The following is a 12,228-nucleotide window of genomic DNA, read 5'->3' as shown; positions in this document are numbered from 1 at the left end:
GATAACGAAAATCTCGTTATACACTATTAATTTTTGCGTGATGACAAGCCGTAGTTTCGCTATTAATATTTTATCATATCTTTATTATCACTATTATATCTTTTTAGCTATTTTAATTTTAATACTTATAAATGGCAATGCAAAAGTGTTGCTTTTTTCCAAATTTATCGATAATCCTTAAATTAATTAAAAACGTGCTTGTTCCACAAAAAAAATCTTAAGAGCATTTTAACTTTCTAATTATTTCCGCTGAAGTATATGTAATAGGAGAAGATGGACAATTGTCCGTCGGTTTGTCCGGTTGTCCATCTATTGAATCATCTGCCAAAGAGTTTAAATTTCATCCGCGTTCGTTCAATAGCAAGCAAGAAGTTAATTACATCGTCCATCTCGTCCAGAGGATCCACAAAAAAGCTTTTACTCGCTTGGATGATTCTGCTCACTCCCATCATTTCTACCTCTATAGACTCTCTAATGCAGAATATAAATCTTACATAATTAGTACATTAAAAGAATTAATTATATTACAATATTTATTAAATTACAAATAGGATAATCAATAAATTAAATAACTAACAATTGTTTCTTTGAGATATAAATATGCTTTTCAAAGATATGTATATTAATATATTTATAATTTGTCAAAAAACAAGCTTGTGTGTGTAAATTCTTAACATGCAAAAATTCGCAGGGATAAATGCATTTATTGTCGAGAACTTTAAGCAAAACGAGAAAATAGATGTCGTTTTGCGCTTTAACATAGTTTTTTCTGGATAAAAGTTATAAAGATATCTTTCTTTCACGCGAACCCTCAGACTTTCTCACGCGTACCAACATCTTCATGAAACGAGTGCTCCTGACCGTCTTTCTGGGCCACCCCGAAACCCTGGTGAAGCGTGCGCTCTATTTCACGGTTGTTTCGTAAGAAGCCGGCGCGGTCCTTTGAAATCCACCACTTCGCGGCAAAGATCTGAGGCGAACCGCCGAGAAAGGATTTTCGCGCTCTTGAGTCCTCAATTTCTCCCCTTTTCGAAAGAGATCCTTGAACGGGCGCGATATACTCTCGATTTACCCAACTTTCAGAAATATCGATCCGGTCGGATCCTTTTGATCCTTGGAATCTAGCCGATCCGCCAGATCGAGCATAAAAAGAAGAGAACTTCGAGAGTGGATTTTTCCTAATTTTTTCTTCCGATCGTGCGCCCATCGTGGGAATGTATTAAATATTGATGTCCGGAAATCATCAAAGAAAGATATGAAAAAAGCAAGATGTAGATATAGGAAGTTCCCGTTATATCATCCTGGGATCTAAAAGGATTGAAGGGGAAAAGTTGAATTGGATACCTCTCATTTTGCTTAACGAATCCATTTATTTAGGACGATTTCTAAGTTGACTTAAAAAGAGCTTATTATAAAATATCTATGTCTTCTATTACTAAATTTAAATTTATTAAATAAAAAAAAGAAATCGATACGTTTTAAGAAGAATAAAAAAACAAAATACAATATTAAATATAATATTAAAATACGTATCTTAAATTACAAGAAAAGACATTTGCAATGACATAATTAAATCGTCAAACTTTATACATATAAGTAAAACATATAAAAGATATCTATTAAAAAACAATCTTTTATGGAAATTTCTGTAGAAAAGAAATATATGTTTCCCGATTATGTCGTCTTCCGGCATATGTCTTCATTCCGGAAGCGATTGACGAGAAACAAATCGGTATTACGGTCGACTTTTTAATTTTTTATCGCGCGTCGCTTCCGGAAGATGAAAAAAAGCGTGGGACAACTGCGCTTGCAGTCGGCAGACGGATTTGCCACACCAAAGACTAAGTTATGCATTTTTCACGGCGGTTCGAAATGAGGGGAAAGCGTAGTGCAGGAAAATCGAAGTCGCGACGACCATGGCGAATCGATTAGAATGCGGTGTACGGGGGTGCTCGCCACCTCTGTGAACCACCGAACATGTAATTTCAAGGTAGTTAGATCATTTAACGAGATTTTCATCCCACTTGCCTACTCAGCTCTAGAAGGACGAGATCATTCTTATTATTAGACATCTTTATGATCATTTTAAAGAAAAATTAAGGCTTGAAGTTATTTTGATTTTAAAAAGTGATAGTAGGAAATAAGAAAATATATGTGTGATGTATTAATATATATTTTATAAATTATCTCTTTTATTATATCTTATTAATTTATATTATTTAACATACATATTTTTTATGTAATTTGAAGATACTATTATCTTAAAAAGAAAATATGCATATCTTTCATATTTTTATTTTTATAAAATCAAAGAAATACATAAAGAAATATATATGACTGAATTATTTTTAACTTAATGTATGTGATATATCAAAAATTGCCCACAATTTTTATTAGCTATCAATATTTGCGCATATATCTTTTATACAGAATGTTCTTTTGACAAAAATACGATGCAATAATTTGACAAACTACACAGTGCCATATGATAATCCTTTCCGGCCAATTGGCTAGAATCATGTCACGCCCACACACTGCGAACTATCGCACGCGACACGTGTCAGCCACGTGCCGCGGAACCGGAGTCGTTACGGCGCATCCTTGTGCATATATTTGTCTACAAAGTGCATGTCAATCCTATCAAGAATTGCTCGCAGACAACGGATATCTCGATAAAAAAATGGGACAGCGATAAAATAATAATCCGCTCATCTGTTATAAAGTATCACGTGGCGACATGAGAGGCTTAAAAAAAGAATGATAAAAAAAAATGAAGAATAGCATTTAAATGAAATTGTATTATTATATAGAGAACAAAATGTTATTTCAGCACTTAGATTGTCAAATAACGTCCCATATGTCCATGAAAAAAAGAGCAAAAGTATTTTTTATTTAAAAAAGATTTATACACACATATAATTATATATCAATTTATAAAAATAAGTAATTATAAGAATAAAATATTATTATAATTACAAGTATAAAAATAAATCAGTTTTTTAAAATAAAATAAATATAAAATAGATAACAAATTATTAATTGCTAAAACGCAATGTTAAATTAAAACAGCAAACATAATTGAAGTGATTTGTTTTAACGTTATTAAATATACGTTATTAGATCTGAAGTGATGAGAATATTCAAATAAATGGGACACGATTAATCGTCGCTTCTTCACGCCTCTTTCATTTTTTCCCACCGTTATCAACCATGCGCCGGGTCGTCGCATCCGTCATCGATCTTCTCTCTTTAAACGGATATCTGAGTTTAACCCGGCGATCGACGGCCGGCGGTCACGTGCGACTCACTCTGCACGTGAATGAAGACTACGAGTAAACGAACGAACGCCTTCGCCACGTGTCCGTATCACCGATCCCGAATCTGACAGCGATCAGACGCGACACGTGCCAAACGAGCAGCGTGTAAAAGTGACCGTAATTGAGATATCATAATCAAACGAGAGATTCCCGGCTAATCTCGGCGGTTTCGCACCGCGGTTGACGCACGTGCGGTTGCCACGTGCCGCCTGTTCGCCTGGCAAATTCGTTATTTGTGGCACTTTGCGAATCGATTAAAAGAATTAGCATTAGAATGATCGAAATAAGACGTAATGCGTATTTAAATAGAGTATCTTTAACCAAATAAAATTACTTACATTCGCAGATTTAATTGTATTACTTTACTTTCCATTAAAGAATATATCTTCTTCTAGAAAAAATTTTAAAGATTTAAAATAATAAAAAGGGGCACAAAAATATTAATTAAAATCTACAAAATTAACACCATATAGTTTCTTATATGTTACCGTGTCATAATTTATTATACGAGTTTTGTAAGTGATTTTGTAAAATGTCTTTAAAATTACGTATATAAAAAGACTTTCTTATTTAAAAAATATGAAATTGTTTTAATAATTAAAATTTGAATATTTTTTTCTAGGACGTAAATGTAAAATTTAAAATCAATTTTTTTTAATTATTGATATTATTATATTTTCTTATTTTTTTCAAAATGTGGGTAGAGACTACTTAATACAAGCAAGTTCAACAATGTCATAATCAAAAAAAATAAGATGGTACAATAGAATGGATTGAACGAATTGTACAGAATGGCATCGTAGCAATCGCCGGAGGATATTGGAGCAGTCTGTCACGTCGTAAATATTTGTAGCACGTGATGCGCCTGTAGCAGTTTGCAGAAGAGTTTAATTAAAGCATGCGATCTATTGAAACAAGTTTACACAATTATTTAGGCAATACAACAATGAAAACAAATTCGAGCGAAAACTTTTATTATAAATTTCGATAGTGAAAAATTCAAATGGAGTAATACAATTAAATGCAATTTAAGAATGAAGAATTTGCAATTAATAAAAAATACAAAAATTAAATTAAATAAAAATGTATATGCTCGATAAGAGAAATAAATATATAATAAAAATTATCTATAATTATTTCAATTAATTCAAATAAAAACTATTGAAAATATATGGGCTATTCAAAATTAAAATAAAAAAGTAAAATTGGGAAAAAATAACATAGAGAATTTGAACTAATAATTGAATTATTCAGTATATAAAATCGACTTATGTAGATCTCAATGATTTCACGTAAGCAGAAGCTAAATGAAACGAGGAACAAAAAGCGTTACAATGTACAAGGGATACAAAAAAACGATTCTAGGCGATACGCGAACGTAACGTCATTGTCGTTAGCCGTAACTATTCATGTTGGGGCTTCAATCGTTTCGTGCTTAGACTCCTCACATAAGCTCCCCTTGGCCCCCATGCGGATGATCATAGGCACCCGCACTTAAATCTGATTCAGATAACGGCTCTCCTCTCTCTAACTTTCTTTCTCTTTTCGTGCGAGTACAAATGAACTCATGGTATTCAATCGATGATGAAATACATAAAACGCCCGACTCTTCAAAGGGAAAACCTGATCGAATATGCATCACTCCATCATGAGATATATAAAGAAAATAAAAGCAAAAATTACATTCTAAAATAAAACCTGAAAAACTTTCTACAATTGCAATAAATCACGCACGTCTTATGAACATGGAAAATAATTAATATTACAATATTGTAAAATTAATCCAATATCATTCTCCATTTATTCACCAAGATAAAAAAGTCCGGAGGGGGATCGGGTTGCACCCGAAAAAATGTGGGTTAAGAGTTAGAGGTCGGCAAATTCGATTTCCGTTAGCGGATGTGAAAGGCGCCCACCGGCGATGCATGGACCAGAGGGGATGAAACAAAGTGATCACATTAGAATCCACTGCGGATCTCGTCGAGGTCGAGATATACCTTCGATCAGATACCTTCCGCGACCGCCAGGTGAGCCAATTCGAGCGAGTAACGCCTTTTGACGTTAACGCCAGCCACCTCTCGTGCGCGCCACGCACCGTAAACGCACAATGGCCAGCAGATTGTAATCTCCCGTCTTAGTCCCCGTTTTACGAGCGACCATTACCATCATGTTTGTATTCGTGTACTATCACCCCATTGTCTCATTTATTTGCCGGAGCGTCACATAGTTAGAAAAGATACGCGGCCATTTTTAATATTAATGGGTTCGTATTCCCGGCTTTGATTTTTGCATCGATAATTGAACAATAAATATCAAGAAAAAGTCATTTGCATATTTTATTAATCTTTTACATAATTATTTATATATAATCATATTTATATAATTATATTTTATACATGTAATTATACTTATATAATTATTTATATATATATAACATTTTGTTATATCTGATATTATAATCAAATACATAATTTTTTATTATAATTATATTTATTTTAACTCTTTATTAATATATTAAATTTTTTATAGAAACAAAAGAAAGATTCTAGTTTTCAGCCTTTCAGTGTCATATAATATAATTTGTTTAATATTTTCTTTGCTATAATGAGTATACGAGGATACTATCGTTGAATTCTCGACGCGTGAATCATTGATTACAATAAAAATAGGATTTACCGACTCATCGCATCGCAAAATCCGAGACGGTCGAACCGGATTCGGGAGACAGAAGCTCGTTCCTGGGGAATACTCAACGAAGGGAGAGTCTTTGTCCGCGTAGTTCGCGAGAATCCATCTCCTCTTCTATATCCCGAGGGATTCTTCGTGTATTATATTACCGGTTGCCCTCCTAGGAGCGATCATTATCTCTTTAGGAACTCGGAGCCAGAAATATGGGCCAAATAACGTAGGAATTATTCGCTTTATTAATAATAGCTACAATATTACCGCAAGTAAAATATTGTTGAGTAATTTATAAACATTATATTCAAAGATGAGAAAAATCTTATAAATTTCGAAAATAAAATATATCTTGTCTCATATCTTGTATTTTCTTCAAATTATTTTTTCCTTGACATATTTTTTTAATTAAAAATTTTATATTTAATTTTTCTATTAAAATATTTTGCTTTATTTCTTACAAAACAAAGTATTATCAAAACTATTATATCTATAAATCTATTATATTTAAAATATTGATTAATTATTGAGAAAAATGGAAAACTTAATGATTAAAGAAAAAATCGATGAAAAATTATCGTATTACATATTGTAACATACGAACCAATCTTTTCACGAATGAGTCTATAAAAAAACGGACACATGTATTGCATAGTGAACATCACGCAGATGTCTGTCGACCACTTGAAAACGAAGTGGCTCGGTTCGCGAACAAGTAAAACAGTTACCATGAAATAATATCGTCGAGAAAAAAGACCGCACGCGCCATTGCTTCTCTATCGTCATGCCGTACTATAAGATAAACTATGGCAGCTTAAATAGGGCCCTAAGTATGTCGAAATAGATCGAAATACAGATCGAGCAAATGAACTGTGAGAAAACTTTTGTTATAAATAATTTTAACTTTCTCTCTCTTATGTTACATTTTTGTTCATATTAATTACAATAATTTCAATAGTTGAAATACCCACAATTTATACTTAAATATTTATTTTATTCTTAATATTAATAAATATTTCACAATACACACGAAAAATACATTAAGTTTTCATAAAAATCTATTTACCGCGAACATAGGCGGTATGAGTTCGTTTTTTTTATCTCCCTTCTACATCCCCTTCGTTATAAGTCGTCGAGGTCAAAGGAAAACACAGATTCCCAAAGGATCCGATCCCTGCGGAGAAACGGAGTACCGATAAAAATCGCTACATTTTTCCTGAAAACAAGGTCCAGCGAGGCAGGAAAAAAACCCCACTTTCCGTGTCAACCCCTATGTGACAATCGGTCCGTGGAGCGAGCAGTGTCTCCTAACTGGGGTACCTGTAACCCCCACAGTTTCGGCGCCCTAAAAACGTCCTTTCGGACGAACGCGCGCCTAGAATGGAAATCCCTCGCGTACGCGATAATGCGAGCACGTCAATCCTCCCGCTCCGACGATTATGAACTGCCTGTTCGAAGACGAATGCTAATCAGATTCTAATTCGTTCGCATGTCGCACACGTTGTCCGAGGGAATTAATGAGCGCGTGTAAACATTGCTTAGATCATCCGAGATCTGCGTCGAATCAAAATAAATTTCATTCCCTCATCAAATTTATCAATACTTTTTTGACATTTTATTTAATTAAAAAAATATATATAATTAATTATAAAAATTTGTATAAGAAATTATATATTTCCACATCATATATTCACTCTTTTATAAATATCAGACGCACTTGATGAATTACGAAAGCATGACAGACGTGCTGCTTTTTGAAAAAAAAAGGATAGTTCGGGTGCGAAAACACCCTTCGGTGACAAAACACGTCGTCCTGTACGCTGTTACGATTTTTAGTAGAAAAAAAGTAAACAAGTATTCTGTGCAAAGCTCCGACTACATGGCAGCTGCGACGAATGAAGCGTGAAGGAAGCATGATCGAGATCACATTTCTGGAAGACTGCTCTAAGTCATGCTAATCGAACGGAATATTGATCAAGTATTTATCTGCCTACGCGCAAATGGCGCTTAGATATAAACAAGATAATATATTCAAGACAATGTATTAAAAAAGAAAGAACGCTTAGTAAGGACAACGCGATGTGAAATAAGATTTTATATTATTTAATTAAGTATATTTAAAATTTTCTGAGACTTTATAATACAAAAATTACAAAAAATATTGAAAGTTAGTTAATTCAATTAAAAATGAGCTAATGAAAGTATTGTTTTGCTTAACGACAGAGTTTATATTAGTTTCTCTACAGAAATCAATAAAAATGTTCTTTTATGATATCTTTTTATATCGGTTATATATTTTTGGCAGTAGAAGAGTTAAAAGAATAGAATGCGATCATTCAGCTCGTTACTTATCATCTACCAGAGAAAACAAACTGGTCATCTCTCGTTGTGCGCATTATGTTCGGACTGTCACGGTTGTAGAGGATTACACGTCGATTACGAGACGCAATTTTAAAATCCTCTCCCTTCTGAAAACTGCCCTCTTTCTCTCTCTCTTTCTCTCTCTTGCTCGCTCAGCGTTGCAACCCTTTGTGGGTTACTCTATGGTTTTACAATCAGTCACCCGTGCTGTGACACGACCGATGGGTCGTCGTCTACGAAGGGGTTGCCTCGTTTCGAAAAGCGGATTACGTTCGTATCTTGTTCCTCCTTTTAGTTCTCACTTCATGCCAAGGCGATGCCGATGAGCTCGACGATTCGCCCATTTCTCGTGTGATCGATTAGGTCGGGTCAAACTGATCGTGCATCTTTCTTCAACGATCGAGGTTACCCTTTTCTCTCGATCGCGGATACGTTATTGAAATAATCGGCGATTTTTGTTTGTCATTATTTACGAGAGTAACCCTTTTTTAAAAGGCGTGTCTTCGAAGGGGTAAAGTTTGGTTTCCGAAAACGCAATGGCCACGAAAATGACACTGTGAGTTTTTTTGGAGAAAACATATCCTTTCTGCGTGTCACTGAAACTTTATATTTGCCATAATTTAATCGAAAAAATTGATATAATGAAATCAGAAATTTGCGAGAAAATACTTGCGATAAGTGGTTAATTTAAAGTCTAATTAAAAATGTTATCTAAGAATAGCTTTTATATATTTAAATATCCATAATACTTAAAATTTTAATTTTAAATAATCATATATAATATTAAATTGAAAAATAATTTAAAAGATATGATATATTTAAGTATATATAATTAATATCGCAATTCCTTTCAAGCCATGATTTTAATTTCTGCTGTCCCTAGAACTGTTTCTTGAATTAAAAACCACTTTCTGACAAGACGCGATATAATCTCTCGATACGTTTGAGAAATACTTGATGCGAAATTTTCGGTACCTCGAAAGTTTCGCGGTCCCCCAATCTTTGCGCTTTGCAAAGGTACCCCCAGCTTTTTTTTTCAGTATGAATGATGATGTATGGATGCTGGATCTGGGCACCGGGGGCTCGGTAAAGGGTTCCATTGTTGCATCCTCCCCCTGGAGAACGAACCCACTCTGCCCCGCAGGGGAGACCTTCGTGAAATATTACTGCCAAGCAACAAACTGCATTCTGTAGGCTGTATACTGTTAATTTTATGCCCGATTTTTTGCCCACTCCATCTAACTCCCCTCCCCGCCTCCATCACCCCGCATCCTTTGCAATCTTGATATTGTTACACGACGAGAGTCCGTCTGATTCGAAGTGCCGATAATAATAAATAATCGTCAAATAATCCTTTTTTCGGGAATAAAATTTAGAGAATAATTTCTTATATATAATGTTATTTGATTTTTAAACACACAAAAACCATATATTATAAAAATTTCTATTACCAATGATAAATAGCTTTATCAAATTTTGCATATTAGATCTAGATTTTTATTTTAACTTCATAAGTATTTAAAACTTACAAAGATTTTACAAATTTAAATACACATCTGTAAAAATGTTTTCACATATGAAAAATTCAATCAATGATAGCAGAGAGAGGTACACACATATTTTGCATTATTAAAACGAGTACTTACTTTGCTTGATCGAACCCTCCTGAAAAAGAATACAGTCAGTAATCCGAGAAACAGGCAAGTCCGGTCCGATGAGTCGCGAGAACAATGAGAGACCGCAATTAATAGGGCCTGTAATCGGATGCACCGCGTACGTGCGCTTCGCATTTTCTATGCAAATTCGATCGGTCACGGTTTTAGAGATTCGCCTTGGCCCTTCTCTCGTGCGTCAACAATGCGCCGACTCTCACCGACAATAGGAAATAATAAACCGTGATAAATAGCTGAGCAAATATGCGCCTTCGATCGCTTTCTCTCTCTCTCTCACTTTTCTCTCTTTCTCCCTCTCTCTTTCTCTTTCTCTTATTTGATTCCAGGTGCGACCACTCAAATTTCAAACTAAATACGCTCTGCAAATATTCGGGGTGGCCCATGCCGAAATAAACAAATATCATATTATTAATTTCCTCGCTTACCGAAAACACCAGATTCGATTTGTCACCCGAAATAAAAGCGAGAGTGAAATGTTTGCGAAGATGCACTTCTCTCTTTTGAGTCAAAATTTGCGAGTAAGTAAAAATTTTAATTTATTAATGTAATAAACATGAACGAAATCTCAAAAAAGATTATACATCACAAAATTAAAATTTATTTTATAAATTCTTTTACTTGTTCTATCTGATTATAAAATATAATTGTAATAAAATATATGTAATATAATTATGATAAAATATATAATATAATTATGATAAAATTCTAATATTTTTTATTTTCTTAAGAATAACTTTATAAGAATAACTTTATTCTTTTTATTATAATAATTTTTATATGCAGAATATAAATTTGTTATATTATTTATTATATATATAATTATATATATTATTTTAATAATTGTTTGTTTATATTATTAAAAATATTGTTTAATTAAAAAATGATGCAAGAAATTATATGACCCTGAAATGCAGTCACACAAGATGACTTAGGAAGAACGAAATCCGTCACGAAACTGCGGTGGCGGTTTCGAAAGGTCGAAACGTGAAGAGGCAGCACTAATCAAAAGTGGTCCACGGAGACAGATTGAGGGGCGTGCTGAAATAAATCAGTCTTTTGTTTTACAGCCCTAAAACGGCCGTTGGGGATATATACATATATATGCAGCACGCGAAACGCGACGTCCATTCATTAAAACGCCCCAGCTGCGAGATCGAAAAGACTCCCGGTGTCGATTCAACGACTATGACTAGCGCGATTAAATAATCTCGAGCATTGTGTGACAACGCCATTATTTACGACATACATCTATTTATTGTTATCGCAATATGCAAATTTTATTATAGCATATCGCGTTTAATGCTGCGTTTAGACTTTCACAAATAAAAGACGACACAAATAAAAGGCAGTTAAATATTTTAAAACAAAAAATGACGTGAAAAATTATAAATAGAAAAATTATAATAGAAAACTCAAAATTTTATCAAATATAATCTGTAATTATAAAGTCAAATAGAAAAAATCTAGAAAGAAAGTTTGAATCTCAATTTTAAAGTAAAATTTTCAATTTCCATTACCAAATATAAAATTTGCAATTATCATAAATATGACAATTAAAAAAGACACAGGCATTATTAAGAGGCAGACAAACATTAAATCCGTGTTGTGTGCCATTTATTGCTTCGTTAAGAATCCAGGTTCTGCTATATAGAGCAAATTGACGGACAGAGATAATGTTCATCATATCTGAACATAATACGAGTAAGAGATATCTTTTTAATGGAGACTATGTGCACTCTGACACAGCATCTTGTAGATATAATATCTCCGAGAGGAGATAGTTATTTTCACTGCCTTTCTCCAGCTCCAAAATCACACTGTTGTAAATTTAAAAAAGTTGCAAATATTCCAATTGTCGAATTGCAATTCTGCTTGTGCAAAATAAAAGGCAGCCTAAGATCACTGATAATGATAGTAGGTAATCATATATTATATGCATAGAAATCTCGCGAGATTATTTATATGATAAAGCTCTTATGAATCATCTGAAATCGTTATCCAAATATTTTTTCGCAAAGGAAAAAAGGTAGTTTTAATTTATTTTAATTTATTTTAATTTATTTTAATTTTATTTATTTTTTCGGATTTATATAAAATAATATATCTAATTTTATATAAATAAAAATAATCTTCTATTTTTTATGATTTTTCTCGAAATATTTATTTTTTAAAAATATTTATTTGTTAATTAATAAAAA

Source organism: Camponotus floridanus, unplaced genomic scaffold (genome assembly GCF_003227725.1).
Source record: "Camponotus floridanus strain SB8 unplaced genomic scaffold, Cflo_v7.5 scaffold134, whole genome shotgun sequence".
Classification (NCBI taxonomy): domain Eukaryota; kingdom Metazoa; phylum Arthropoda; class Insecta; order Hymenoptera; family Formicidae; genus Camponotus; species Camponotus floridanus.
This window is presented reverse-complemented; position numbering follows the sequence as displayed.